This window comes from Mobula hypostoma, chromosome 18 (genome assembly GCF_963921235.1).
Source record: "Mobula hypostoma chromosome 18, sMobHyp1.1, whole genome shotgun sequence".
NCBI lineage: Eukaryota > Metazoa > Chordata > Chondrichthyes > Myliobatiformes > Myliobatidae > Mobula > Mobula hypostoma.
The window spans coordinates 35,473,344-35,487,410 of record NC_086114.1 but is presented as its reverse complement, the minus strand read 5'-3'; the positions used below and the strand labels follow the sequence as shown (position 1 = coordinate 35,487,410).

At 40.4% G+C, this 14,067-nt stretch overlaps 1 protein-coding gene across 1 annotated transcript in view; it reads left to right on the top strand.

The window, feature by feature from the left end:
* The window catches only part of zgc:154058 (Transmembrane protein 150A-like), an 80,161-nt gene that overhangs the window by 21,464 nt on the left and 44,630 nt on the right, over positions 1–14,067 (top strand). The window lies entirely within an intron of this gene.

Sequence of the window (14,067 nt, the reverse complement as noted above, 5' to 3'; positions counted from 1 at the left end):
CTGATTTATGTTCTAGAGCATTTATCCGTGAAATAGCAGGATTCAGCTAGGATCTGTACGAAATGGAAGGATTTTGCATTTTCTTATCCACAGGAAATATTTATGTGATTTCTTTTGCTCAAATTAGATTGTCCAGATCCCACTCAGTTTTTGTTAATAAAACAGATGATATTGGAAATACTCAGCAGGTTAGGAGGCATCTGAGAAAAGAGGAACAGTTAATGTTCTAGTTCCCAGTTAGTTTTCAGTAGCAGAGATGGTGGGGGAGGGTTAGTTAGTGCACTGCTTTCAACTGTGAGTATCACACTCAATGCTCACGAACTAGTTTTACCTTCATGGGAGAAATATGATCACGTCATTGAGCACCTTTATAAGACAGAAAGTTGCTCGAACAAGTTTACGTTGCAACACTAGACATATTACCTTTATTGTTTAGGATTGTTCAGCTGCAGGTGGGCTTGTTTGTTATTGAAGTTTCAAAGACAACAGTCATTTGGCCATGCAGCATGACCACTTCAAAAATTTACTCAGAATACCAACCAGATTAGTTAATGTTAAATGAATGTTATGCATTTATTTTCTAAGGAGTGCAATGTCAGTGTTCTCTATCCAGCATGCAGCAATAGCATAAAGACTTCGCAAAAGTTTGGATGTCATTCATAGAGTTCCAATTATCAAAAAAAATTCAGTGAACAGAAGGTGTTGGAAATGTTAAATAAAAACAAAAATGTTGGAAAATACTTAATCCTGATCCTCTTTCTCTTGTTCACATATCTCCTCTCTGGATTGACCTTTCCAATACATATTACCCTCTCTTGATCGTATACTCTCCTCTCATCACTATATTTCATCCACATTTATGTTCTTCTGCCTACAATCACTCTTACTTTTTCCTATTGCTTTCTCCAGGCAATCTTTCCGTTTCCTAAATTATCTCTTCTTTTTCTCCAAGTTTTTCTTCGCCTGATTATCTCCGTCACACCGCAGTAATTATTCTTCATCTACCCAATGACTATTCCCCTTCAAGGCCTACCTGCAGGTTACTTCCAGTGACCCAGCAGGCCAAAAATCCAAAGCATCATTGCCCTAAACTGTATGTTGATGCCCATGGCTTATCAGTGACATTTGAATGAGGTCCTTTAAACAATAACGTTGGGTTGTGATGTTAACAATTGTATCCAGATTAGCAAGCTTTGTAAAGTGTTATCTGAGACTAAAATGTTCAGGTCTCAGCGCTGACAATATTGTAAATAAAATATGTATAACCTTGACAATTATTGAGTTGTTACTTGCCCAAAGTGTAGAAGTTTGTTCCTTCTGCACTCTGTAGAAGCGAGCCCTCTGTTCCTTACTCTGTAGAACTTGCCCGAACTGCTGAATATCCCAGTATTTTATGTTTTTTCTACAATGAGGATAAAGACAGGTGAAGTGAGTGAGCAAAATTTTGGCAAATGTGGGAAAATATGATATTGCCTATTTTGGTAATAAAATAATCTAACTGGTGAGATATTGCAGATATCTAAGATACAGAGGGATCTGTATGTTCATGTTCATGCAGTGAAGCAAATGATCAAGAAACCTGATAGAATATTGTTGCTTGTGGTAGGGGAATACTTTACAAATGTAGGAGGTCTTGCTTCGGTTATCCTTGAGCTGGATGAACTCTGAACCATTCGAGAGGCTGAGGGATTGATTGACAGGGACATAGTTACACCCAAGGTGCAGGACACAGGTAACTGGATGACCGTGAGAAGGGGGAAAGGGGACAGGCAGCCAGTGTGGACTTTCTACACAACAACAGGTTGGGGGTTGGATACCATTGGGAGTTGGAGGTGGGGGTGGGGATGACCCAGTAGAGGAAAGCTGCAGTGGTCAGGTCTCTGGCCCTGAGTCTGGCTCTGTGGCTCAACAGAGGAGGTGGGGTGGGGGGAGGACCGCAGTAGAGATAGGGGATTCCACAGTTAGGGAAGCAGACAGGAAATTCTGTTGACGTGAAAGAGACACACAGATGGTACGTTTCCTCCCAAGGGCCAGGGTCGGGTATGATTCAGAATGAGTTCACAGCATTCTAAAAATGGAGAGTAAGTAGCCAGAAATCATGGTATGTGTTGGGACAATGACACAGGTAGGAAAAGGGAAGAAACCCTGAAGAGAAAATATAGGGACTTGAGCAGAAAAGCAGGACCTTCAGGGTAGTAATGTCTGGACTGATATCTGTGCCACTTGTCAGTGAGGGTAAGAATAGAGTGATCTGGCAGATGAATGAGTGTTTGAGGAATTGGTGCAGGGGGCAAAGTTTCGGATTTCTGGATTTTTGGGATCTCTTCTGGAGAAGCTATGATTTGTACAAAAATTACAGGTTACACCTGAATCCGAGGCGGACCAATATCTTTGTAGGGAGGTTTGCTGGAGCTGTTTGGGAGGATTTAAACTCATTTAGCAGGGGGATGGGAACTTTATACTTTACTTTATATTTTATTGTCACCAAACAATTGATGCTAGAACGTACAATCATCACAGCGATATTTGATTCTGTGCTTTCCAAACTGGAGGGATAGGATGAAGGATAGGGATGTTGGTTTTGAAGTCAATGCAATGTGTAGTGAGACAATGAAGAAGTCATGATGATAGGGCAAAATTGTAGGCAGTGGGATGAGTTGAAGTGTAACATGCAGCAAAATTGAGAAAGGTTATGAATATAGGACTGAAAGTGTTATATGTGAATGCACGTAGAATACAGAATAAAGTAGATGATCTTGTAGTGCAGTTAGAGACTGGCAGGTATGACATTGTGGGCATCACTGAGGCGTGGCTGAAAGAAGGCCATAGTTGAGAGCTTAACATCCAAGGATACACATTGTATTGAAAGCACAGGCAGGTAGACAGAGGAGGTGGGATGGCTCTGTTGGTAAAAAATGAAATGAAATCCTTTGAAAGAGGTGACATAGTATCAGAAGATGTAGAATCCTAGTGGATAGAGTTAAGAAACTGCAAGGGTAAAAAAGACCTTGGATGGGAATTGTATCCAGGCCTCCGAATAGTAGCCAAGATGTGGGTAAAAATTACAACAGGAGACAGAAAAGGAATGCAGAAAGGACAATGTTATGATAGTCATAGGGTATTGCAATATGCAGGTAGATTGAGAAAATCAGGTTGGTGCTAGATTCCATGAGAAGGAACTTGTAAAATGCCTATGAAGTCACTTCTTAGAGCAGCTTGTGCTTGGCCCCATAAGGGGAAAGGCATTTCTGGATTGGGTGTTGTGTAATAAATTAGATCTGAGTAAGGAGCTTAAGGTAAAGGAACCCTTAGGAGACAGAGATCAATGATCGTTATATGATAGAATACACCCTGCAGTTTGAGTGGGAGAAGCTGAAGTTAGATGTATCAGTGTTACTGTGGAGTAAAGGGAATAACAGACTCATAAGAGAGGAGCTACAGTTTCTGGGAGCAATTCGAAAGGTGCAGGATACATACAACCTAAAGAAAAGGATATAATCTTAAGGGACGATGTCACAACCATGGCTGACAAGGGAAGTCAAAGACAGCATAAAAGCAAAAAAGAGGGGATATAATATAGAAAAAATTTGTGGGAAGTTAAAGGTTTGGGAAACTTTTAAAAACCAAAAGAAGATAATTAAAAATTCATGAGGAGAAAAAAGATGAAGTATGATATAGCGAAAACTATCAAATATCAATTTTTGTTCTGATATTTAAAGAGTAAAAGAGAAGTGAGAATGGATATGATGCTGAAAAATGACACTGGGGAAATAGTAATGGGGGACAAAGAAATGGCTCACAAACTTCACTGTGGAAAACACTAGCAGCAAACCAGAAATTTGAGACTATGAGGATGCAGAAGTGAGTGTAGTTGCTGTTACGAAGGAGAAGGTTTCCTGGCGAGCTGAAAGGTCTAAAGGAAAATAAGTCACCTGGACCAGGTAGACTACACCCCAGTGTTCTGAAAGAGGTAGCTGAAGAGATTGTAGAGACATTAGTAGTGCTATTTCAAGAATCACTAGATTTTGGAATGGTTCCAAAGAACTGGAAAATTGCAAATATCTTTAAGAAGAGACAGAGGCAGAAGAAAGGAAATTATAGGTCAGTTAGCCTGACTGCAATGGTTTGTAAGATGTCTATTACTAAGGTTGAGGTTTCGGGTACCTGATAAAATAGGCCAATGCATAGAGTCAGCATGCACAGGGAAAACTTGCCTGACAAATCTGTTGAATTTCATTGAGGAAGTAATAAGCAAGGTAGACAAAGGAGAGTCAGTGGATGTTGTATTTGGATTTTCAGAAGGCCTTTGACAATACATCATACATGAGACTGCTTAGCAAGATAAGAATCCATGGGATTACAGGAAAGATACTAGCCTGGAAAGAAGATTGGCTGACTGGCAGGAGACAAAGAATGGGAATAAATGGGCCTTTTCTGGTCGGCTGCTGAAGATTAGTGGTGTTTCACAGGGATCGATATTGGAACTGTTTCTTTTCATGTTATATGATTTGGACGATGTAATTCATGACTTTGTGGCCAGGTTTGTGGATAACATGAAGGTAGGTGGAGGGGCGGGTAGAGTTTAGGAAGTAGGCAGTTGGCAGAAGAACTTGGACAGATTGGGAGAATGGCTAAAGAAATGGCAGATGGAATATAGTGCAGGTATGTGTATAGTCATACACTTTGGTAGGAGTGGGTTCATTGTCCATTCAAATATCTGATAGTGGAGTGGAAGAAGCTGTCCCTGAAACACTGAGTATGTATCTACATGCTCTTGTACCTCCAGTACCTCCTTCTTGATGGTAGCAATGAGAAGAGGGCATATTCTGGATGATGGATGTCCTTAATGATGCCGCCTTTTTGAGGCATTGACTTTTGGAGGTGTCTTCGATGCTGGGGAGGGTAGTGCCCATGATGAAGCTGCTGAGTTCACAACCTTCTGCAGCTTTTTCTGATCCTGTGCAGTGGCTTCTGCATAGCAGACGGTGATGCAACCAGTTAGAATGCTCTCCTCGGTACATCTGCAGAAACTTGTGAGAGTCTTTGATGACATACCAAGTCTCCCCAGACTCCTAATGAAGTATAGCCATTGTCATGCCTTCTTTGTAATTGCACCAAATATTGGGCTCAGGATAGACCTTCAGAGATGTTGACACCCAGGAACTTGAAACTGCTGATCTGTAGATGGTTGGAACAGGTTTTCAATGCCTTACCAAGTACATCATCAGTGCCTGACGTTTTGGGAGAGTTCACCTTCTTAAAAGATGTCGGCCTTCGAGACAAGATCGCAGGGCCACCAGATGTTGCAGGAATTTGCACAGGTGTAGTTTTATTCTCCCTTTTGAAGTGTGGGTAAAAGACATTGAGCTTCTCGCTCATCTGGGAGTGAAGCATCACAGCCACTTGTGGCTTTGTAGGAAGTAATGCCGTGCAAACCTGCTAGAGTTGACGTACATCCGATTCCCTCTCTAATGTCATTCGGAACTGAATTTTCACTCTTAAAATAGCCCTCTGCAGGTTGTACCTGGATTTCTTGCATAGTTCTGATTCACTGGTCTCAAGAATCAGATGTGCAAAGGGACTTGGGAGTCCTTGTGCAGGATTCCCTGAAGGTTAACTTGCAGGTTGAGTCTGTGGTAAGGAATGTTAGCATATATTTCAAGAGTAGAATATAAAAGCAAGGATGTAATACCAAGGATTTAATAAGGCATTGGTCAGACCACATTTGGAGTATTGTGAGCAGTTTTGAGCTTCTTTTCTAATAAAAAATATTCCAGCATTGGAGAGAGTTCAGAAGAAGTTCACAAGAATGATTTTTGGAATGAAATGGTGAACATATGAGGTGCGTTTGATGGCTTTGGGCCTATATTCACTGGAGTTTACAGGAATGAGGGAGGATCTCATTGAACTTAACAAATATTGAAGGTTTAGATAGAGTGGGTGTAGAGAGAATGTTTCTTACTGCAGGGGAGTCTAGGACCAGAGGGCACAGCCTCTGAGTAGAGAGATGTCAATTTAGAACAGAGATGAAGAGGGTAGTGGATCAGTTGAATTGTTTGCCATAGGCTGCTGTGGCGGTCAAGTCATTGGGTATACTTAATGTAGAAGCTGAAGCATTCTTGATTAGTGAAGGCATCAAAGCTAACGGGAAGAAGGCAGGAGAATGGGGTTGAGACCGATAATGTATCAGCCATGATGGAATGGAACACTGTAAACTCATCTTCAACTAACCTATTATCACTATTTCTAAAGTATATTTCCACTGGATTATTTCTAAATTTTATCTTGGGGTTGGATCAATTTGTATAGGAGGGACAAGGGCAAGAAATAAGCTCCCATATGAAAGACTGAATATATTTTCACTTTCAAATTCTGTTTCCCTGTGAGGTTCTGTGTCATCCTTGAATCTTGCAGATAGCTCTGACTGGATAACCGTTGGGAATGGGAATCGGGATGTGCACGACGCTGGCAATTTGTGAAGTGATGGCGCAGGGTGGGATTGGAGGATACGGTGTCAAAATGTGATTCTGACATCAGGTTTGGGAAATACTTGGAGTTAGGAAGTCCCAAGATTTTCTTGTGGAGTCCCAGAAGAATATCTGCACCTTCTTGCTCCCAATTTATAAAGATGAACTTTATTTGCACATATACATCAAAACAATGAAACACACAGCAAAATCTGTGTCAACGACCTTAAGTGTGCTGGGGCCTCTGTCATTTGGGCTTCAGTTTAAATTATACTTTATCAGTTTAGGTAAATTACCACAATCGTTTTATGAAGCCTCTATCTCTTTAATTCTTAAAAAGAATAAAGATCCTACTGATTGTGCATCATATAGACCGATATCTGTTTTGAATGTAGATTCAAAAATTTTTTCAAAAATTCTAGCAACTAGGTTAGAGAAGGTATTACCTCAAATTATATCTATGGATCAAACTGGATTTATTAAAAATTGTTATTCATCTTTTAATATTAGGAGGTTAATGAATATTGTTTATACCCCCTCACTTATTACCCCAGAATGTATTATTTCATTAGATGCTTAGAAAGCCTTTGACAGAGTCGAATGGCCTTATTTGTTTAATGTCCTTGAGAAATTCAATTTTAGTCTGACATTTGTATCTTGGATTAAATTGTTATACTACTCCCCGGTAGCCTCGGTTTGTACTAATAATCATAGATCTCCTTTTTTTCGTCTTTTTCGTGGTACTAGGTAAGGATGTCCTCTTAGTCCCTTACTTTTCAATATCGCCCTTGAACCTTTAGCAATTGCTATCCGTGACTCGCCCAACATTTTTGGTATTACCAGCGGAAACGAAACACATAAATTATCGCTATATGTAGACGATCTGTTGTTATACATCTCCAATCCGGAGAAGTCAAATCCTGCTACTCCAGATTTGTTGGCTCAATTTAGTAGTTTTTCCGGTTACAAATTGAATCTTAATAAGAGTGAATTATTCCCCCTAATTAAGCAGGTACCTATTTATGGATATTTACCATTTAAATTGGTTACTGATTCATTTATATATTTAATGATAACAATTATGAAAAAGTATAAAGATTTATTTAAAGCTAATTTCTTACCCTTAATTGATCAGATTAAACTTTTGTTTACTAAATGGTCACCAATCTCTTTGTCTTTGATCGATCGGATTAATGCTATTAAGATGATATTTTGCCCAAATTTTTATATGTATTTCAATCGGTTCCAATTTTTATCCCAAAATCTTTTATCGATAACATAGACTCAAAAATTTCTTCATATATATGGCAGAACAAAAATCCTAGGTTAGGGAAAAGATATTTACAGAAACCTGAAAAGGAGGGGTGACTTGTACTCCCGAATCTTAGATTTTATTATTGGGCAATTAATATTTGATATTTAAAATTTTGGCTACGAGATTTGGATGTATCTTTAAACCCACATTGGGTAAATCTTGAATGTAATTCATTACAAGGGTTTTCCTTGGGTTCGGTTTTAGGAACTTCCCTTCCTTTTACTTCTTCCAAACTGTATAAACAAATGAATAATCCAATAGTTAACAACAGGAATTCTGCAGATGCTGGAAATTCAAGCAACACACATCAAAGTTGCTGGTGAACGCAGCAGGCCAGGCAGCATCTATAGGAAGAGGCGCAGTCGACGTTTCAGGCCGAGACCCTTCGTCAGGACTAACGAAGGGTCTCGGCCTGAAACGTCGACTGCGCCTCTTCCTATTAATCCAATAGTTAAGCATACTTTACGTATATGGTTTCAATTTAGAAGATTTTTTGGGTTTAATCAACTTATTTTAGCAGGTCCTATTATATCTAATTTCCTTTTTCAACCCTCCACTATGGATCAAGCTTACTCTGATTGGAAAACCAAAGGTATAATTCGTTTTCGTGATTTATTTCTGGATAATTGTTTCATGTCTTTTGATCAACTTTTCTAATAAATATAACTTACCCAGATCTCACTTTTTTAGATATCTACAGATTAGAAACTTCTTAATTACTGTTTCTCCTAATTTTCCACACCCATATCCAATGGACACGTTGGAAAAAATTTTAGATTTAAATCTTTCACAGAAAAGTGTTGTAGCAATTATATATAATATAATTATGAATTTATGCCCTGATGTTTCCAATAAAATTAAAGCTGACTGGGAAAGAGAACTTAAGATTATTATACCAATTGAAAAATGGGAAAAAATTCTTCAGTTGGTGAATTCATCCTCTGCTAAACACGTGTTGATACAGTTTAAAGTAGTGCACCGGGCTCATATGTCCAAAGATAAACTATCTCGTTATTATTCTTATATTAATCCAATATGTGACAGATGCCATTGCGAGATAGCCTCTTTAACTCACATGTTTTGGTCATGTCCTTTGTTGGAAAAATATTGGAAAGATATTTTTGACATTATTTCCACGGTTTTGAATATAGACTTACAACCCCATCCAATTACTGCTATCTTTGGACTACCAATGATAGATTCAAATTTTTTAACCTCTTCAGCACATAGGAAGATTGCATTTCTTACTCTAATGGCTAGAAGATCCATTTTGCTGAATTGGAAAGAGATTAATCCTCCTACTGTATTTCATTGGTTTTCACAAACTATGGTATGTTTGAATTTGGAAAAAATTAGAAGTGTGGTTTATGACCCTTCTATTAGATTTGAAAAAACTTGGAGGCCATTCATTCAGCATTTTCATTTGATGTAATTTGACTATTTCCAAACTTGTTTTATTTCTCTGTACTGTTGGTTGAGAGGAATGGAGTCGTCGACACTAAGGTTTTCTTCTTTCCCATTTTTAAGTTGTTAGTATTGCCCAAGTCTTTTAGTTTAGTTTACTAATTCTGTTTAGTTTATTTTTGTTTGGGATGGGGTTTGTTTTCTTTTCTATTTTTTTTTTCTTTTTCATGATTTTTCTTCAGTTTTTGTTTGCTTTGTATTACTCATTGTTACTTTACACGATTGGGAGTTTCGTCAATTTATACTATATGTTTTTACAATTACTCATTTTAACTGTAACAATGTATCTCCTACTACTTGTATTTTTGTCTTGTTATGTTTTCATTTTATGAAATTAATAAAAAGATTGAAAAAGAAAGAAAGTAAATTATACTTTATGAGGGTACCCTGGAAACTCAATCTTTTCATACAGGATGTAAGTGACTATTAAGTGAAGCATTTATATTGCACAAAAATATTGGTGCTGTTTTCATGAGGTTTGTATGCCCACAGATGCGAGATGTAAATTCCAGGGAATGTGTATTTAGCCTGTACACAACGAAATTCAATCATACAATATGTATCTGATTAAGATCTTCTTTTTAAGCATTCCCCGAAATCCAGAATGGAATGTTTCCAGCCTAGTTCTGAGAACTCTGTGCTGACTGATAAGGTCAGCGTGGGATCCAGATGCTTCAGTGAAGCAGGAAATGCTTGAAGGGGTGGGCGGTGAGTAAATTGTGAGCTAGTGGAATCCTCCCGGTCTCTATTCTGGGTTTCCATGTGCTCCCAATGCCTGGAATCAAGGTTCTCTGCACCAACCTTAATGTTTCTACTCCTTGAGCGGACATGCCAAAGAGTTCCAGTAGTCAGTAGGGATGCTGCAGTTTTTCAAGAGAGCCGTGAGAACTTTCTTAAAAGAAATCAAAGGCTATGGGCTTAACAGAAAGGTAGAAGATTAGCCATGGTCTCATTGACTGGAGCAGCAAGCGCAGACAGGCCAAACTCCTGCATCTTTCTTCTGTGTTATTATGATTATTTTCCTCTATTCTCCTCATACTCTTGTGCTATGACATAGTTCAGTATAGAGGATTTTAGAGTTCTGCTGCAGGGCATATTCATGCCATAGTCTTCCCAAAGATCACTAAGCGATAAGTGAGCGCGGGCATTCAGCATAGTTTGCGCACCAAAGTTCCCATGGAGACATTAGACTGTGTAGATGGAGAAAGAGCTTAAAAGAAGTGAGTGGGGTAAGTCAGCACATTTTGCGTGCCATAGTTACTGAGGAGCCATTGGACTATGTAGAGGGAGAAAGAGCTTAAAAGAAGCTAGCTGGAGCAGTTAGCTTATTTTGCGTGCTGCAGTTCCTGAGGAGACACTGGATTACATAGAGGGAGATCGAGTTTAACAGAAATAAGCTGCGTCAGTCGGCACATTTTGCGCCGTAATTTCTGAGGAGACATTGGATTGTGTAGAATCAGAGAGAGTTTTGAAGAAGTGAACAGGGGCAGTTGGCACATTGTGCCATAGTTCCTGAGGAGACTTTGAATTGTGCACAATTACGCACTTGGCAAGGTCTGATAAAAAGAAGTTAGACTCACGTGGAGCGGCCATTATGTGAGTGGGCAAGTGCTAAAAGTGGGAATTGAGGCTTTGGCTCATCAAGGCTTCGGCAAGGAGAGGTATCGGCTGTAGGTAGAATATTTTTCATTATTTATTCTTTCTCTCTTCTTTTGCACATTTAGAGCTGTGGGGATGCCAGGCAGGATAGTGGAATACTCCTCTTGTGGGATGTGGGAAGGCACGGGGAACTCCAGAGAACCCCTGATGCCATACCTACAAGAAGTGCATTTAGCTGCAGCTTCTAACAGTAAGAAGTTGGAGCTGGAAATGGACGAATCTGGATCATTCAGGAGTTGAGGGGTTGATGGACAGGACATACAGGGAGATAATTACACTCAAGGTGCAGGACACAGGTAACTGGGTGTCCGTCAAGAGGGGAAAAGGGGATAGGGAGTCAATGCAGGGTACTCTGTAGCCAATCCCCTCAACAATAGATGTACTTTGGATACTGCTTTGATGGGGATGGGGGTGGGGGATGCCCTAGCAGAGAACAGCCACAGCAGTCAGGTCTCTCGCACTGAGTCTAGCTCTGTGGCTCAGAAGGGAAGGGAGGGGGGAAGAAAAGGCAAGCTGTAGTGACAGGGGATTGGTTGGTTCGGGGAACAGAGAGGAAGGTCTGTGGATGAGAAGGAGATTCCCAGATTGTATGTTGCCTCCCGGGTGCCAGGGTCAGAGGATCAAGTCCACAGCATTTTTAAATGGGAGGGTGAGTAGCCGGTCGTACCAATGACTTGGGTAGGAGGGGTGATGAGGTCCCGTAAGGTGAGCTCAGGGAGTTAGGTGCTAAGTTAAAGGACAGGACCTCTAGGGTTGCGATCTCAGGATTGCTACCCATGCTACGTGCTAGTGAGGCCAGAAATAGGAAGATTCTGCAGTTTATGTGGCTAAGGAGATGGTGCAGGAGGAAAGTCTTCAGATTTTTGGATCATTGGGCTCTCTTTCAGAGAAGGTGAGACCTGTACAGAAGGGACAGTTTGCACCTGAAGCGGACGAGGACTAATATCCTAGTGGGAAGGTTTGTTGGTGCTGCACGGGGGGTGGGCGGGGTGGGGGGAGGTAGAGGAGGGTTAAACTAGAGTTGCAGGCGGATGGGAACCAGACTGTCAGATCACACTTTGCATGTAGTGATCATAATGCCTTTAGTTTCAAGGTAATTATGGAAAAGGATAGGTCTGGTATTTGGGTTGGGATTTTAAATTGGAGAAAGACCAACTTTGATGGTATCAGAAACGATCAGGCAAGTGTGGATTGGGACAAGCTGTTTTCTGGCAAAGTTGTACTTGGTAAGTGGGAAGCCTTCAAAAGTGAAATTTTGAGAGTACAGTTTGTATGTTTCTTTCAGAATAAAAGGCAAGGATATCAGTTTTAGGGAGCCTTGGTTTTCAAAAGATCTTGAGGCCCTGGTTAAGAAAAAGAAGGAGGTGCATAGCAGGTATATGAAGGTAGGAACAAATGAGGTACTTAGGGGTATAAGAAATGCAAGTCCAGCTCCTGGCCTTTATGTGTGGCTTAGCTACTAAGCCTGGTGGAACTGTTTCTACTGACAGGAGAAGGGGCAAAGGTGGGTTACCGGTGCCTTAAAATCAGCCACTTCTGGCAGATAGGGCTCGACAGCTGTGGTTGGCTGTGGAGAAGGAAAACTCTGAACTCAAACCTCTGCTGCCTTGTGACTATACCCATTCATGGGGAAGGCTTCGGGGTTAAACACCAAGGAAAAACCCCAGAGCTGGAGTTCTTATGTTAAGTTCAACACTGAATGGCAACAGATGCCACCTGTGCCAAGCTGTATTGGTCTCTGCCATTCCTCTGGATTCATCAGCTGCTTGGGCAATATTTTCTCTCCATATTGTACTGTCCTGGATTGTGTATCAGCTAGGACCCAACCTCCGACCAATGGAGGGCCTCAGTATTCAGCCTGTCCTTTAAGACCATGATTCAGGTGTTCTCTATGGAGAAGTGATCTATATGAGATAGGGTATCAATTAGAATTTAATTAATATTGACATATTTGTATTCCTTATTATTCAAATTAGGAAAAAAGCCAAGATTTCCTAAAATTAGTATGCATGCATTCTGAACTATTTAAGATTCTGTAAAATGTTCATCTTTTTCATTGCCACATTATTTCTCTTAAACCATAAAACCACGATGTAGGAGCAGAATTCAGCCATTCGGCCCATCGAGTCTGCTCTGGCATTCTGTCATGGCTGATAATAGCTCTTAAAGGAAGACATCTGGAATGAAGATGAATGAAAATATAACTGAAGTTAAAATGCTTCCTGGTTTAACTTTTGTGTCAATACTTGATCTAGAATCTTAAAATTTTGCTTTTATGAGAGCAGAGTATTAGTTTTAGAGTCAGAGAGTTATATACCACAGAAGCAGGTACTTTGGCGCAACTCTGTACCGACCAAGTTGCCTAATTGATCGAGTCCTATTTGTCTGTATTGGCCTATATCCGTCTAAGTCTTTCCTATCTATGAAATTTTCCAGGTGTCTTGTATATCCCATAATCTTACCCACCTCTACAACTCATTCCATATACTCACCACTCTCTGTTTGAAAAAGTTGGTCCTCAGGTCCCCTTTAAATCGTCCCCGTCTCACTTTAAGATTTTGGCTATTCAGCCAATCTAAAGAGATTATCTTTATTAGATTTATTCTTTTATTTGTAACTTGTGCATTGAAACATCAAAATATACGGTGAAATGCGTTACTTACGTCAGGAGCCCGCAAGTGTCACCGCAGTTCTGGTACCAACGTAACATGCCCATAACTTATCAACCCTAACTCGTGCATCTTTGGAATGTGGGAGGAAACTGGAGCTTGGGAGGAAAACCACGCAGTCACAGGGAGAACTTATGGCCAGCGGCAGGAACTGAACCCGATCTTACAGCTGTAGCTGCAAACCATTGCACTAACCTCTATCCTATCAACCCCAACTGACTCCAATGTCTGTCGTTCCCTCCCCCTTCCTCATCTTGTTCCACTTATCACCTACCCACCTGTATCCTCTCACATGCCTTTATCCACTGAAAGTGATTAGCTCAGTGTATAGAAGTGAGGTGGTAGATGAGACAGGGGCAGCAGGCTGAGGGTGGCGGACCCCAACAGAATCAACAAACTCATTCGTAAGGCCAGTGATGTTGTGGGGATGGAACTGGACTCTCTCACGGTGGTGTCTGAAAAAAGGATGCTGTCTAAGTTGCATGCCATCTTG